Raw genomic sequence first — 17196 nt, 5'->3', positions numbered from 1 at the left:
ATACCAGGAGGCACTCATGTATGAGGTGGAACAAGTTGTACGCTCACTAATTATTAATACAGTTTTAATTAGTAAAAGTTTTTTGGCAGTTAAACAATAAAATGAATTTCATACTTTAATAAGAAACCTCTAACACAGGGAAACTCAGCTTGCTTTGCCTGGGGGTCACTTTTGCAAAATGACAGGTGCAGATAATAAACACAAAGCAAAAATATTTATCGGATAAAATGAATAAACACAACAAATCTAATCGCAGGAGACCCATGCAGGTCAGGAGTACACCAACCCAGTCCTCAAGAAAAATGTTAGTATTGTACATTCCTGCAAATCAGGCATACGTTGCAGTTGTGCATTAGTAATAATGTTGTAGATATATTGAAACTGTACATGTAACGCTGTGGGTAACGTGTGGATGTGTTTAAGCACCAAAACCACTTGGTTATATTTTGGCTATAAATAACTGCTTTATGTGCCACTATCCTGGCAGGAAATGCAGCAGCGTTTGTTTGTCACGTTTGTTGTCTAAAAAGCTGCTGGAAATGCAGTGATGACTCACTAAAAAATGGTGTAGTTTTTTGTTGGTCTCCAATAATGGTATGCAGCTTGGAATGTGTCTCACCCAGGTGATATGCCATCCGCCATACCCTCCCAACATATTCCCACTCCAACTTCGTCATATATTGGCGTGTGGTCATGGGCTTTCCTCACCCAGATACGTAAAAGGTTAAACAAACTCTATTCTCTACTGTAAACAAGATCTATTTTGATGCTTTGTATGCACTTTGGCACCTTATTTACATTCATAGTACAAAAAACAAACAAATAAACTAACCTCTATTTTCCTTTCATCACATTATAACTTATAAAAACCAAAAATATGTCAATTGTTTGGGAAATGCAATTCCTCTAGTGATAAAATATTTCACTGACTGCATCATGGAATCTCTGGTTGAAAATTTCACTTTTTAAATCAATGTGATCTCGCAGAAATCAATAAAATGACCACAACCTTTTTTACACCAGATTGCGTGGTGGTGGCACATAATGTGTTAAACTGCGTGGTGGCGGCGGCGCCATGGTTGTGTTTAGGCACCAAAACTACCTGGTTAAGTTTAGAAAAAGATTGTGCTTTCATAAAAAAATTCCCCACAGTTGTCACGTATGGGACGTAAGTATGTTGTAGAGTGATACTGGTACATAAGGGACATATTAAAGGTGCTGTATGTAAGAATGTGGCCAAAACGGTTACTGCACTCAAATTCAAAATACTGCTGCGAGTCGTGTCCGCCCCCCCTCCCCTACAGATTCGAGGTTGCTGGACAGCGGCATGCTGGAGACTGACTTGTTTGCCCACGGACGGCTGCCGTGGCAGGGCCGTGTCGCCGCGTCCTTGATCTTTGGTTTTCCAGCGGACCATTCGAGCAAGTCTGGCTTCTCTGCTGCTAACGCTGCTGCCAGGATATAGCTGAGGAGGAGCCGGCTGCTAATGCTATGTACCGGGACACTGCTAATGCTGCTTGCCGGGCTGTTGTAGCTCAGTCGTAACTGTAACTGATGCTGAGACTCTACTGACTGCGTGACTGGTAGACGGCGGTGGGTGGCGCAACAGGCCAAAACACAAATTCAAAACATAAACATGATTTACTAAAACATATTTTGAATGCTCATTTACACCTATTTTTAGTGTCAATGGGATCATTTTGAATGAATACGCAGTGTTACCTTAAGGCTCAAATATGTTTTGCGGGGCCAGGCAGATTTGTTTGAATTAATTTTGTTAAAAAATGGCTCTTTTGGTAGTAAAGGTTGCTGACCCCCACCCTATGGGGTCATAACAGTAACCACTGAGAGTGATGAACCAACAGAGGATCCTAATTTGCTTTCCATTAGTGTTGTTTTTGTAGTTTAACACATGATGTGGTGTTAAGATATTGTGGTCATTACAGGAATTTCTGTGAGACCAGGTTGTTTACTTGATTGCATGATAATAAAGATTTTTTGCTCCTGATAAGTTCTCCACCGATTTATGATTGTACCTTTTTAACATTATCAAAGTCATGATGGACTGTTACAATTTAAAAAAAAGAAGATCAAAATCAACACAGCAGAACCAGACATATTGTCTCTCTTATTCCACATGCTTCCTTCTCAAAACCTGGTACCTACATTACCCACAATGCAACTCAACTTGATTCACTCAAGTTTTCACCTTTAGATGTGTTATGCTAGAAGCAGCTAATGTATCCGAGACTCGTAGTCTTCAGCTGAGGCTGACTCAAGTGACATCACTTGAGGACATTTATCAGGCTTCACATAGCTCCATCTAGAGACAGTAACGGCTTTAAAACACACACATAAGAGCTTTCCAACACCTGCAAATACAAACTAAATTGGAATCCTCTTTAAAGAATAATAATAATCTTTAATTAAGCAATTTTTTTTTTTACCGTGGAAATAGTAGTTTACCTCCCCCTGAAAACCTTAACACAAGGTCCACATACTAACTTTTTCTGCAGCTTTTAACTCACTAAGAACAAGCTTATTTTTCTAAGGGAGACAGTGAAGATTTTTGGTCAAAATATCTTTCACGTTACGACACTTTGATTTGCTATTACTGACGTAATGATTGACAGGCATCACATGCCTTCGTTAACGAGCATCGGTGACACACTCACTTAAGTCTGAACAGCCAGAAGGAGACTTTCACAGGTCGAGGTCACATGGACAACATACAACACTATGAAATCATTTGGAAAAGAGAAAGAAGCTCCGTCACTTAAAAAGTTTCTGGTTCTCACATATGCCACTATGCTTAACACTGCAGCATGTTTCAATATGTGCATGCATGCAGAAGCTTTAATATTAAGTCAATGCTGTTGAAACCACCTGTCACCTTTATGTTAGTGAAGTGCATTAAAAACATCCTCATTGTAACTTTTCATTTAGCCTGTAACCCCTACAAAAATCCAGAGAAAACAAGTTATAATATGCCAATGGAGAGATTTCACCTGTTTCCAATACATATTCTCTTGTTTCTCAATATTCCTGTAATAATCTGTCTTGTTTCTGTTTTGATTGATATTGATCAGGCTGAAACAAACTCATCCCACATGCAGATTATACAAGATACAAGAAAAATAAACATTATTGAATTGCACAGGAACGTTTATGACTCATCATACTAAATGAAAAATCACTAACAGTCACAAAAGTCATGCAAAAGTTTCTTTCATCAGCAGTGCAGATAGAATAAACACATTTAAAACATTTTCGTTAAATTATCCAGAATATTGAATATATTGTTGCATTTATCATTAGATCATCATTTCCTAAAGCCCCAGGTTGCTTGTTTTGTCCAATTTAATCAGAATATAAATCCAAAGATATCTGGTTAAGCATCACATAAAAAACTCACAACTGAGAAGCTTTAACAAGGAAATGTTTGCCAGCGATTAATCGATAATAAAAATATGCCAGTTAATTTTTTTTTGCCAAATCATGTCAGCTCTAATTGTTTAATTTGCAAACAGAATTTCTTTTCATAAATAATGATGCAATAGCCATTCTTATCAATGAACTTATTTCAAAATCTCTGAATCAAACACTTTGAGAAGCAGCATCTTACCTGCTGTGAGCTGATGACTTTCTCTCTCAGTGAAGCTTCATTGACTGACCGGCAGGACCAGGAGGACAAGGGAATGGACAGACAGAGAGAGAAGGAAAAAAAAGAAAGAGAGGGGAGGAGAGCTGTAAAATTTTCTCATACTTGAGGAATTTTTCCTCCCTCTCCTTCTCCTCTCTCTCTTCCTCCTCCTCTCTTTCTCTCTGATGTAATTCTATGTGCTTTACAGGTCCCTGTTGGGCGGAGGATTCACGATGGAAAACATCTGAACTTTTAGATGTTTTTAAGGGAACGTGGGGACCTAAAAATCTTTAATATGTTTTGAAGCGGTCTCTGTCCTCTGCTGGACACTCCATGACGTTAGAGACTCTGCTTCGACTGACTTTTGTTTGTTGCATCACTCACATGTTGATGCTGTGCTGACAAACCTGCTCTCCGTTGACTGTCAGTGAAGCAGCTCCAGGGACTGACATCACACACAGACACTTGGCTGCAGCCACTCTTGTTTTGTTCAGGGAGAGGATGTACAACAAAGTCTCAAGATGCTCATACTGCTGTGACAGACTGTCTGGATGATTGTTAAGGAGCTGAATTTGGAACCACATGTTGCACAAAGCCCACTTTAAATGAATGCATTGTTCCAAATATCAACATAAAAAGCTATTTTTATTTAAATTAATGGAAAATACACTTTGCAAAGTTATAAAGTCATCACCTGACATTTTGAATTACAGTAATATTGACAGTGCATTCAGTAAGTATTCAGACCCCTTCACTTTTGACACATTTTGCAGATATATGAGTGTTTTTCCTTTTAATACATTTACAAACATTTCTGCAGTCCCATTTTCACTTTGTTATTATGGGTTATTAAATGTAGGAAAAAATGAATTTAAATATTTTTAGCATACAGCTAGGAAACAACATAAGAAAAAAACCAAAAGGGTCTGAATACTATTGAATACTTTTGTTTCTTGTTGCACTTTTATTTTTGTTTATTGCATTTGGGCCAACTCACACCATATCATGCCCAGTTCAGGCCCAACATTTGCTATGAGACGAGGTGAAACAGGCAACTACTTGCAAATTGCCATCGCCATGAGACAGTGTATCATCTCTACCCAACAACTCTCTGTTCTTCCATTCTGATTTCCAGCTTTTCAGGCTTATTTTGTGGCTGAATATAATTTGTAGCTTCGGGGGGAGGGGGGGGGGGGGGGGGCATAAGCACATGCAGCAACCCTCCGTCTGACACTGGCACACCAAAAGGACAGAAACGGAGGGCTTGGTGGGAATAGAGCACCTGCCGCAGCAAACAACCATGCTGTCTGTGGTCATTTTGCCTAGCTGCATGCTACACACAAAACAGGTGATACATTCACCTTCACATTACACCAGCCAATTCACACCACTGCAACTTTTCTCTGCAGCGTTCTAAAATGGTTTTGTCTTGTCATGAATCATTGGTCTGAAATGAGCCCATGGAATCTGTGCCTTCAGATTTTCAACCACATCTCTGCAGATTTTCTGCATATTTAAAAAACAAAAAAGTTTTACCTAAAATGAAATATTGTCTATCACATAACTTGTTTGCCATCACTTGACTATTATGACCATGCCCCAGAAAGTGCACTGGGCCCAGATGCCTTTTTTTGTAGAGGCCAAACAGTGGAATTACAACCTTGGAGCCAGTCATGTGATGCCATTCGGCCCAAAAAGACTTCTCCCTGTAGACTTACATTGGGAAAGAGACATCTGTAAATTTGTGGCCCCTTTTTTTTTGACTGTTACAAGTCCCACGACATGACTGGTTTTGCTAACAGGATTTGATCCATTCCATCTGATAACATTTGGAAAGTCAAGAAGAGCTTGACCAGAGATATCTTTCTCAACTGGCAAAAGTCTCTAGTGTGCCTGCTTTATAGGTCACACAGTGCAGGTTATCTAGGTAATTTCATACAGCGGAAATAGAGCTGTTTTGGCTTCATGGCCCACTGAGCAACTTTTATGGGAATGAAGGGGGTCCCTCCTCCAGTGCTGTATCCAGGTCATTTCTGTACGTGCAGAATTTCAGCAAAATCACATAGTCTATCACATAGTTTGTTTGCTATCACTTGACTGTTATGATGCACAAATTCAGATGGAGAGCATAAAGTGATAAATCCATATCCTGCGTGAACTAAAATGATGAACTTGCAGGCAACAGGTATCATCAGAAAAAATTAAACTCATGTTGAATGTGAAGGAAATGAACAAAAGTAACTGATTTGCCCATTGTGGATAGGATTGCTATTACAAATGGCCCTTGTGCACTACTACTATTGGGTCCATGAATGAAATGACACGCTGTCTTATTTTGGTCTGGTGAGTAAATGTGCTTGAGTTACTGTCTTTTATATCTTTAACTCTGTGCATAGATGCACCACTGTCAGGCTAATATTGCTAGCTAACATTACTAGCTAACATTAGCTAACGTTCGCTAACTTTAGTTAGTGTTTTCCACCTACTATGTCAACTGTTCCCAGAGGTCTGTTGAAAGGCTGGTAAAAATCTGTGTCGACTCCTGGCTAAAAACATGGAAAAGCATTTTGGAGTTGCAGCCAACTCAAAGCATGTTTAACACTTTAAAGTTCACCTTTGACAGTAGCTGACTCCGCTCCTCCAGACTGAAGAAAAACGTTTTTGATCCACATCTGCTGTTGTTGCTCAGTATCTTGTTTTCACTTCTCTCCCTTATGTCCTACTATTTTTAAGGCTTAAAGTGACAGTTGTTTCTTCCCAATTTGATCGATTGAACAGCAAATCGTAGGCATTGTGCAGTACTGGTCGTCTTTGCCTCCAGCAAAACACATTACAAGGATTTTCATTCTGGATCATCACTTACAACTAAAAAAAATCTATTTGTTTCATTTGGGTCTGCTCATTATTGCACACTTGGTTGTCTCACGGGTTGGTTTTGTCACACTGTTTATTACAGCCACACCAGAGGGCGCTGTGACATGATGTTGATATCAAACTTCAGGTCTGACATCCTGCTCATTTTGCACTGCCATTTTGTGGATCACACACAAAACAATGAGGTGAGGAGACATTTCATAATTTTTAGTGGTCAGAGTAATTTTTCATGTTGGTGTTGTTTTTGTATTAACAGCTTGTAGGTTATTAGTCATTTAATAATCAAAAAAAAAAGTCAAAAGTAATAGCTTTCTTTCTTTTGAGTCACCTTTTAGCTAGCAAGCTAAAGCCATGTGGTAGCTAGCGTAACATGTTTGTCAAGAGGTCAGTTGGGGATGGCTGTTTCACTGCTCTGGGGGTTGGTTGTCACCAGAGGTGGAAAGTAACTAATTACATTTACTCACATTACTGTAATTGAGTATTTTTTTTTTGTGTAATTTGTAATTTTTTCAGTAGTTTTTGAAATCTGTAATTTTACTTTTACTTAAGTACATTTTGACTGGAATATTGTACTTTGCTACATTTGAAATCACATCCGTTACTAAGTTAAAAAAAAAAAAAAAAAAAGTTTTCGGCTAAATAGAAACCAAAGGGGTGAATCTTGGAAATCTCGTGTGGAATTGACCCAGAACAAGCAGCTGGTGCCGGTCGGTGAGTTACTGGAGAGAGAGATGGAGGAGGGTGGGAGTGCTTCGGCAGAGGCACAAGCAGTTGCAGCAGTTGAAATGAATGAAGAAACGAACGTCATGGAAATTGAGAACTTCACAGCCTAAAGTATTAACCAGCAAAATAAGTATGGCATATTGCCTTTGACTAATATTATATTGATATGATGAACTTATACTGCGAGTCTCACAATGTGACTATTGCACAAGAACACATTGCGATGGTGATGCCCTAATGATATTGTGCAGCCCTAAATTGAATTGAATTCTATGGTTCATCATAGAAAAATAACTAGTTTTTGGATTGGATTTATGACCCCTGGACCACTTTTGCACTGCATAGGAGTGACCCCCATCAAGTTGTTGGAAGTAACTAAATAACTTCTACCTTAAGTACCTTTTAAATGAACTACTTTTTACTTTTGCTTGAGTAGATTTTTAGAAGGGTAGCTTTACTTGTACTTTAGTAGAATTTCATCAAAGTAAAGGTACATTTACTTGAGTAGAATTTTTCAATACTTTTTCCACCTCTGGGTTTAGCAAAAAAGAACAGGGTTTGATTTTACATTCATATGGGGAGTGAATACCAGCCTCCCGGGTAAAGGTCGTTGGTTGTTGGACCCATCCATCACCCCAACCACCCACCTTACTCAGACTTTTGCTCCCTTACTTGGGTTTCCCCCTGACGCCTCTGGGTGCCATTACAGAATAATGGCAATTGGCCGCATATCATGCCAATCTGAGGCTCAGCCACTAGGGGAGCCCTAGGAGGCCAGCAATAATCATGTTCCTCCTAAAAAACAAATATTTACCATTACTAATTAAGACAACAACAACAACAAAATAAAACTCCATTTTTTTGTTACTGTAAAACGTGGCCTATTTGATAACGAAGATCCCTGGGTCCCAGGCATTTCTGTAGGCGGGTCTGCTCACATGTGTTTGAAATGTGCTATGCTATACTGTAAGTATTTGCTCACAAGCCAAACTACCACAGAAGTGTGACGTGATGCTCCACCACAGTGAGAATTTATATCACATCAGCTCAGGGAATTGTGCTAAAATGACACCAGACGGAAATTTTATTATTATTTTATTACACAGCAACAAATTTAAAACATCTGCCAGCATCAGGCGTCACATGGACATTAATCATCATGTTTGCCTTTTATACATCACAGGAAGCTTTTTGTTATCCTCATACAGCTGTGATTTAAAAGAAAAAAAAGAAAAGCCTCTGTGCACGAGACTCTGCACAATCTGTTTAACACATTCACAAGAGATATAGAGTTTCTTCAGGCAGACATGGCAAACAGAATGTCAAGAAGCACAACCAGCAGGAGATGAATTGTGCAGACTTCCCTGCTCTACCTCTGCTGAGACCTGTACCCGTATTTCTCGAATATGCACAACAGTCACAGTCTTGCAGGTGGTGCAGATCTTATATTATGAAGGCTCAACTATCTTACACATGAAATCCTAAAAAAAAAAATATTCCAATCATGTGACAATTTCAACGTCAGGTCCTGACAGAAATCACTGCACCATTATCAACAAAGTGCAGAAAAAATGGAGGAAGATCTAAATGTCTGCTCAAACTTCAGTGAGGCGTTTCTTTTTCTTTGGCATGTTCTCATTGAGGACATAACATAGGTGCAGTTTAAACCCAGTCTCTAGAATAAATTTCAGCATTGTACATTTCTGCAAATCACGTTACATTTGTACGTTATTATGTTGCAGATACACTGTGGTTAATGTGTGGTTAGGTTTAGACGCAAAATATGCTTGGTTATGATTAGGAAAATATCATTTTTTGGCTTAAAATACCTGCTGTTGAGGGGCACAATTCCTGCTGGAGAAGCAGTGATGTCTACTTAAAATACTGCCACTTTTGGTGTCACTGTCCAAGTTGGAAACATAGCAATGTCTCAGTAGAAACAACAGTTTTTCATGGCATTAACCCCAGTAAAAACATGACAACAGGACGCTAAAAAACACCCACGTTTGGTGGCTAAATAGCCTGTGGAAACACAGTGACGCCTTTCTAAAAAACACTACCGGTTTTATCTTTAATTGGTCTCCAGCAGTTGTTTGCAGTCATATACCTATGAAAAGTAATGCATTGTAATTCATATAAAACCCCATAATCACTAGTCAGTAGTTTTATGGATATCCCACATAATCTGAAGGGCTGCAATCAGGTGACCAATGTGGTGGTGGTTGGTAAGGGGAGTAAACATCATCTTTAACATGACATATAATACTGAAGTGCATGGAAGAAACTAATTAAAAAGCAATATCCAAATCAATTTAAACCTGAGATAAATAAATGGTAGTTCTACTTAAGAGGCTGCAGCTAACAATTCTTTTCATTACTGATTAATAAATGTAATTATTTTGGTCAATAAAATGTAAGAAAAATACCCGGCACACCCATTTCCCTAAAACCCCCATGTGACGAGTTCAAATAGCTTGTTCAATCCAATCAAAAGTCAAAAATCAAAAATGATCACATCACACTCACCTCAGTACTGAAAAGCTGGAATTTAGGAATAGTCGACTTAACAACTGATCAATTATCAGAATAGTTGGCAATTCATTTTTCTGTCAGTCAGCTAAAGTGTAGCTTATGACACAGTATCTCTAAATGATTTTATGAGCTTTAAATGTTCATTAAGTTCTGAAAATGTTTGACTTCTGTTAGTTTTAGGCTGAAGCCAATCAAGTTTATAAGCCCGGCTGTACTAGGTGACCATAAACTCTGACTCACCTCTGTCCCCTGAAACTGCAGTCTGTCTTCATGTGGATCAGTTAGTCAAAAACGTATTTTTTCACTGTACATGAAGACGTTTGCTCAGAACTGTGTCTAAACTGCCCCAAAGAGTTAATTATTTTTATTATTTCTGCTTATTTGGCTAGTTAGACAGTTTCATAGGTTCATGTCACTGTTGTACATTGTTGGCTTTACCCTGCAGTGTGAGATACAGACTGCGGTAGTTTCAGGCTCACTAATCAGGGGCCAGAAGGTCAGTCAGCTTTACTATCAAGTTTACTACTTGGCCCTCAAACCTGACAGACCTCCAGAGTGCACTAACACTCATTGCTCCCCTGGGCTTCTCTGCTGACAGTAGCTGACATGCCACTCTGCATACTTCACTCACTGTGGATTTATTTCCTTTCACTCACGAAGAAACATTGAATTCTATTTTTCACTGGCTGTTTCAGAATAAATAAAAAAGTTGTACAGTTTTGTGCAGGACGTGCACTGAAATATATTACACAGATTGAATGAATTATACATAGCCTATATATATATATATATATATAGAGCAAAAATGTTCACACAAAATTGTTTATCCTAAAATATTGTTCCATTGTCAGCCTATGTGAAGAGGTTTTTTACTAATGTACATCTTGAATTTTATATTGTTATTGTGATTATTATTATTCTTAGCAGCAGCAGAGCATAATAAATATCTACGAAAGAGGATACAAACTAAAATTCTGAGGTTGCCACAGTTGATTTACAAAGTGTGCTAATGTTGACAGTCAGTCAGTCAGTCAGTCAGTTTTATTTCCATACATTCAAGATACTTGGCCTACAATATAAACATGTTAAGAGTTATAAAAACTAAAATCTCAGATGAAATCATATTTTGCCACAATCATTGAGTTTTTAAACAGAAATTCTTCATCCTTGTCTTTTAATATAAATCCCAACTTCACCTCTTTCTGAGAAATATTTAGATTTTGCCAGCTATCAAATTTGCAAACAAACTAAAATTGAAATAAAAAATAAAAATGAAAGCAATATAGCAGCAAACCACTACTTGCCTTGTAAAGATGGAGTAGAGTAATGGTGTCCTGAGCAAAGAATGAAGTCATTCTACCTCTGTGTGTTGTAATCTCTGTTTCTCTGTTTTTGCATGATGTTTGAAGAGACCTGGATATAGCGTTGGCCCTGTCTATTCTTATGAAAGTTGCTCAGTGGCGCATGAAGCCAAAAAGCTCTTTCCCTTGGTGTGAAATTACCCAGGTCCTCCACATTATGGGGCCCATAGAGCAGGTGCAAAAGAGACATACACCGGCCGAGGAGCTAACTGGTTTAGTGCTCTGCTAACTTGAATTTGGATAAAATTATTTAATCGTGTAGCTCTTATAGACTTTTAAAATGTTATTGGACCAATTGATCAAATCCTGACAGTGAAATTAGTCATTTTGCAGATTGTGATGCTTTTAAAAAAATATCTTCTGATTTATTGACATCTGTTTTACAATATTAATCTATGGGAAAAATCTTTTTGGGCCCATGGCATCACACAATGGTCCCAAACGGTGTAATTCCACATTTGGCCACTACATAAAATTGACTTCAAAGCTCGGCGCTGTCCTTGGGGGCTTGGTTCTTTGCTGTAGTACAGTAGATAGTCCAGCCACGCGTGCATGATTAATTAATTAAACTAGAGCAGAGTCTGGAGTAGTTATTGCCTGATAAAACATTAAAAACTGATCATGGTGGTTGAGTTGTCCTGCAGCTCCTGCCGGCTGCACATTGGCTGCAGCAGTTCCTACATGAATTATGGGTGTTGTAGTTTTTAAATTGTGTACAGCAGTGGCGATGAAGTAGATGAAGAGAGTGCAAGTTGCAGGCACGAGGACAGGGAAAGCACAGGCAGCCACGAGAAGGAGTGAGTGCAGCCTCTTGTTCTAACTGTTCTATAAACTTGTTCTACAAACTGATATGCCTGTAATGAATGTACCAGGCCTTTTTTTTATTTGTTAGATTTCTTTTTTATTGAGTTTAAAGGACAAGGGCACTTACATTGATCACTTCTATAAAATAAAACGAAAAATTAGAAAAGAGGAAAAAACATTTTGAAACATTGAAAACATTTTTAAAATTAAATCAGGGAACTGATCACAAATGGGGCAGCACGGTGGTGTGGTGGTTAGCACTCTCGCCTCACAGCAAGAGGGTTCCCGGTTCGATCCTGGGCGTGGGAGCCCTTCTGTGCGGAGTTTGCATGTTCTCCCCGTGTCAGCGTGGGTTCTCTCCGGGCACTCCGGCTTCCTCCCACAGTCCAAAGACATGCAGGTTGGGGACTAGGTTAATTGGTAACTCTAAATTGTCCATAGGTGTGAATGTGAGCGTGAATGGTTGTCTGTCTCTATCTGTCAGCCCTGTGATAGTCTGGCGACCTGTCCAGGGTGTACCCTGCCTCTCGCCCGATGTCAGCTGGGATAGGCTCCAGCCCCCCCGCGACCCTCAAGAGGATGAAGCGGTTAGAAGATGAATGAATGAATGAATGAACTGATCACAAATGTATTGTCTCTGTGTGTTTTTACATCTATTGTTGCTTTAATTTGCAGACATGTCATGACAGTCAAGCAAGTCCTTACTGCTGTGTTTAAGTCTGTCCAGGTTCTGAATGATCTGTAGTGCTTTCCAGAGGTCACCAAATCAAAAAGATGGTATTCTGGATGAGTACAGTCTTTGATGATGTCTAAGGCTCTGCAGAGGTAATGGGAGTTAGCAACCTGTTCCAGGGAAGGGCAAGGACAGCCGATATTTGGAGTTTACCCTTTATGGAGTTAGCTGCTAGCTACTGGCTCAGCCACCTCTATGTTGAGAACCATGGGGAGACATTCTCGGCTCAGACTCTGAAGCATAGATAACACTCTGAATATCATATACAACTCCTTTAATTTAAAATTCATTGCAAAGGCACATCTCATTCAGAAATTAAAAATAAAAATGTCAGAACCTCTCCAGCTCTGTTAACATCTGAAGAACATGTGAAGAACATCTGGAGCAGGAGAGCTTGACTTATGGACCACAGGGAGAGCAGCTAAAGGGGATTGAAATGAAGAAAGCTTTCCAAGTGCTCCAATAAACAGTTACCAATCAGTTTCCCATTGATTGTTATCAGCTCAGTGGATGATGAAGGGAAGACGCGGGGGAACAGGTGGGTTAGTTTTGACTTTCTAATTGCATAGTTAACTATGTGCATATATTTTAAATTAAAATATAAATAAAAATAATCAGTAATTGGTTAATGATGAAAACAATAATTCACCCCATACATTGGTTGACCCACTCACCTGTCAGCCTTCTGTGTGACGGTGTTTCAGCAGCTTTGACACTGTTTAATGAGATATCTATGTCTCTGGAAGGATTTGTGTTTCTCCTTTGGACTTTCAGAGAGTAGCGAGCTGATCGCCTTTTAACTACTAACTTTAACTACCAGGCTCAAAAGCCTTAGTCTGACCCTGCAGACTTATCAGCAAGACTTTCATGGTCTCTTTGGGAGCCCTGAAATGGCTGAAATGCCTCAGAAACCAGGACCACATGCATCATGAAGCAAAGGCTAATTGCACCATATGCGTTTTGAACCGAGCCAAGTCAAGTCTGTGGGAGCGTAAACCAGAGCGAGGGCAGAAAGTAACGAGAGCATGGATGTTGTAAAGCTGGAAAATGCAAATTGAAGTTGACATCTATGTCTTGATTGTTCTGTCAATAACTCACTGACAGATGTCACTGACAGATGTAGTCAGGAAACAGCCACTTCCAGTGTGGGTCATTTATTTAATTTCTTTTTCCACTATGGTTTGAGTCAGTCGGAAAATTTACTCCTCAACAAAAAAGTCCACCTCTGTAGGCAATCAGGTGTTTAGGTGGTTGAATTTTATAGCCTGAACCACCAAAAAATGAATCCTGTTTTCTTTTATAAAACTGGACTGAAGGTTTTGAAATTCCATTCACAGCTAAATAACTGAACTCCTCCAGTATGGCAGCAAAAGGGTGTGTTGCCCCTCTAGAAAGCCATAATTCAGCTTGTTATGAATGCGGTCTACTGGGAGTGGAAGGGGAAGAGAGCTGGGAGGTTGCTGGTTCAATTCCAGCAGCCTGACAAGATAAATAGCTGTTTTTCTCTCCCCAGAGAGGTGGTCAACGTGTCGCTGCTGCCACACAGAGCAGGCTAATCCTAATGAGAGGAAACAGAGGTGGTGTTGAGGTTTTCCAGGACTAACCAGGAGTCACACACACACACACACACACACACACACATGCAGGCATTACACATGCGTGCACACACACACACACACACACACACACACACAAACACTCTCTCTATTACAAGCATGTTATTAATGCAGAAATACAAACATTTCCTCGATTATTTAACTGCACTCTAGGTTTAAGTTATCACCATCAGTTTTAGTTATTTTAACAGAATTTATGAGAAATCATGTTTTGTCCTACACTAATTACTACAATACCCAGAGGCCTCAGTTGTCATTGCTGTGGAGAAGAATCCAGTCACTGCCATAGTTCGTCCATTCACCCAGAATCTGAAGTTTCAGAAAAATCTTAAACTTCAGCTTCTGCTTGCTGTTAGAGGCACACAATGTTAGGGTAACCTCTGTTACTGGATGTATTTCACCAAAATGTACTTGGGGAGTTGCTGACCTTTGACCCTTTTTTTTTATCACACATCCAGATATTTTCTAACACACTTGCTCATCTTTCGTATGATTATTTAAACAGGCCATCCATCCAAAGCCTTTAAAGTGCACATAGCATTTTCATATCATTCTATATATTTCTCTGCAAGGCTGTTCTCATGCACTGTTCGCACGTATACCTTTGAAAGGCAATGCACCAGAGTTAGTATATAACCCCTGTAATCATGAGCCAGTAATTCGTATATGACCCACATAATGGGGAAGGCTACTATCATGTGAACAATGTGCTTATGGGAGTAAATAAGTTATTAGTATAAAGAGTGGAAGTCCACATTAGGAGGCAAGTTGGGTTGGTGGATGAGTCAGAGGATTTTCAACCACGAGAGAGATACTTGTGTCCCGTGTGAAACCAAGTGAACTTTGAGTTTTGTTAAGGTACATCATCACCACATTTTTTTACAGTAACTTTACTAGCCAAAGCCTAAGCTACGTAACCTTACGTTTAGTACATAACCTCATGACACTCAACCATGTTTCTTTTCCTTAATCTAATCTACATAACTTTACAGAAAAAATCAGATTCAGATTCAGATTACTTTATTAACTACCCATAGGTAAATTTGTTTTGCAGTTTTTGGAGAGCAGGCATCCAACTTAAATAATTAAATGCAGATACTCAGGATAGACAGACAGCACTGACAATATTTACATAACACAAATCAGTAACAATAAAGTGCTTCAGGCTACACACAAACCCAAAAAAAGAGAAAACCTGACAACAAACAAACAATACAACCTTAAACAGTAGGTGAAAGTTACAGAAAGTCACTCAGAAAGTACGTAACTTGACGAAACCCAACTATGTTTGTTTTTCTAGATCTAACCTATGTAACTTTACGTGAAGTAGTAACTTGATGACACCTAACCATGTTTATTTTTCTAGACCTAACCTACGTAACTTCACTTCCCTTAATCTAACCTATTTAACATAACTTGCCTAAACCAGCTACCTAACTTTATGTCAAGTACGTTACTATTCATTAAGTGCGTAACTTGACAGCACCCAACCATATTTTTATTTCTAAACCCATGTAACTTTACTTTCCCAAACGCACATAACTTTACATGAGCTATGTAACTTTAAGTACTTTACTTGACAATACCCAACCATGTTTTTTTTTCCCCAAAATGTGGCCATGTAATTTTTCTTGCCTAAACCAAACCTGTGTTTCTTTACATTAAAGCCCCTACAAGGAAATTTCATTTTGAGTTGATTTTGGCGACCCTGTGGACAAAAGCGGTAGTGTTTTGCCGGAATGAAGCCTACATTTCCCATGAGCTCTAGCACGTATTGTCGTAAAGACGCTTACCTGGCTCGCGCATGTGTTTGTTTTGGGGATGAATGAAACAAGACAGGAAAACTTTGCCCCCGCTCCTATCGGGGATCCCAGCTCACCTCTGCCGCGCCACAGCTCCACCTCTCCGGTGTAAGCGGCACTGCCGCTGGGGTAAACGCAGTGGTCGGCTGGTAAGGCTGAAGGCCTGTTTGGCGAGTACTTCCACGGCTTCTTGGATTGAGTATGGAGTGGTGCCTCGCCTCTTTATTTCTCGGCACTCGCTGGACCCTGTCAATGCCTGGCTGGTACCTGTCGTTGGCCTGGGTGAAGTGTTCCAGCCCCGCAGCCCCTGCTCTCCTCTTCCCTGCTGGCGCGGGGTGAATCTGTACAACCTGCGGCCTCTGTGTGTGGCTCCCCAAGTCAGCTAACGCTGTGGACCCGACGGCTCCTGCCAGGATTGGGCTGGTAAATGCTAGATCGCTAGCGAACAAAATGTTTAGGATTTCCTGACTTCCCGAGGATTGGATTTTCTCTGTGTGACTGAGACATGGCTGTCTGTTGGTGAGTCCAGTGCTTTCACAGAACTTTTACCCGATGATTGCTGCTATTTTAACTCCCCGCGGACGTCGGGTCAAGGAGGAGGAATAGCGACTATTTGTAAGAGTCATTATAAATGTAAGCAGCTAGGTAAGATGACGTGTGCCGTCTGAGTGCCGTAAATGGCTTCGTCCTGGAAACGACCTGGGGCGGACCCGGAGACAGTTTCCTAAAGGTATGGATATACACTATATAGAAATAGCTTATCTTCACACCAATGGTCTCATTTCCTGTTGTCGGTCACGCACATACATCAGCAGAAACGAGAGACTTTTGCATATCCAGTTAAAAGTTCCTTGTAGCGGCTTTAAGTATGTAATGTGACAACACCAAACCATGTTTCTATTTCTAAACATTATCTACGTAACTTTACGTTAAGTACGTAACTTTACGTTAAGTATGTAACTTTATGTTAAGTACATAAAGTGACGGTGCTGTTCATAGGGCGCTTGTTTGTACAATATATACAAAATGTTGTACGAGAATACGTCAACTCCGCATTGAACTGCTTTATGCAGTTCTGGTTAGATGCTAAACTGCATTTCATTTTCTT

The 17196-nt window shown here is 39.7% G+C and overlaps 1 protein-coding gene across 2 annotated transcripts in view; it reads right to left on the bottom strand.

Moving 5' to 3' along the window:
- Nucleotides 1-3712, bottom strand: part of tnxbb (tenascin XBb) — a 109235-nt gene extending 105523 nt beyond the window's left edge. For both annotated transcript variants that reach the window (XM_078176031.1, XM_033637131.2), the window contains exon 1: nt 3626-3712. The gene's annotated coding sequence lies outside the window, so the exon portion shown is untranslated. The remainder of the gene's footprint in view (nt 1-3625) is intronic.
- Nucleotides 3713-17196: the final 13484 nt, after the last annotated feature.

Source organism: Epinephelus lanceolatus, chromosome 16 (assembly GCF_041903045.1).
Source record: "Epinephelus lanceolatus isolate andai-2023 chromosome 16, ASM4190304v1, whole genome shotgun sequence".
In the NCBI taxonomy this organism is placed as follows: domain Eukaryota; kingdom Metazoa; phylum Chordata; class Actinopteri; order Perciformes; family Serranidae; genus Epinephelus; species Epinephelus lanceolatus.
Note: the sequence above shows the minus strand (reverse complement) of the source record. Positions and strands in the feature narration are given on the sequence as shown.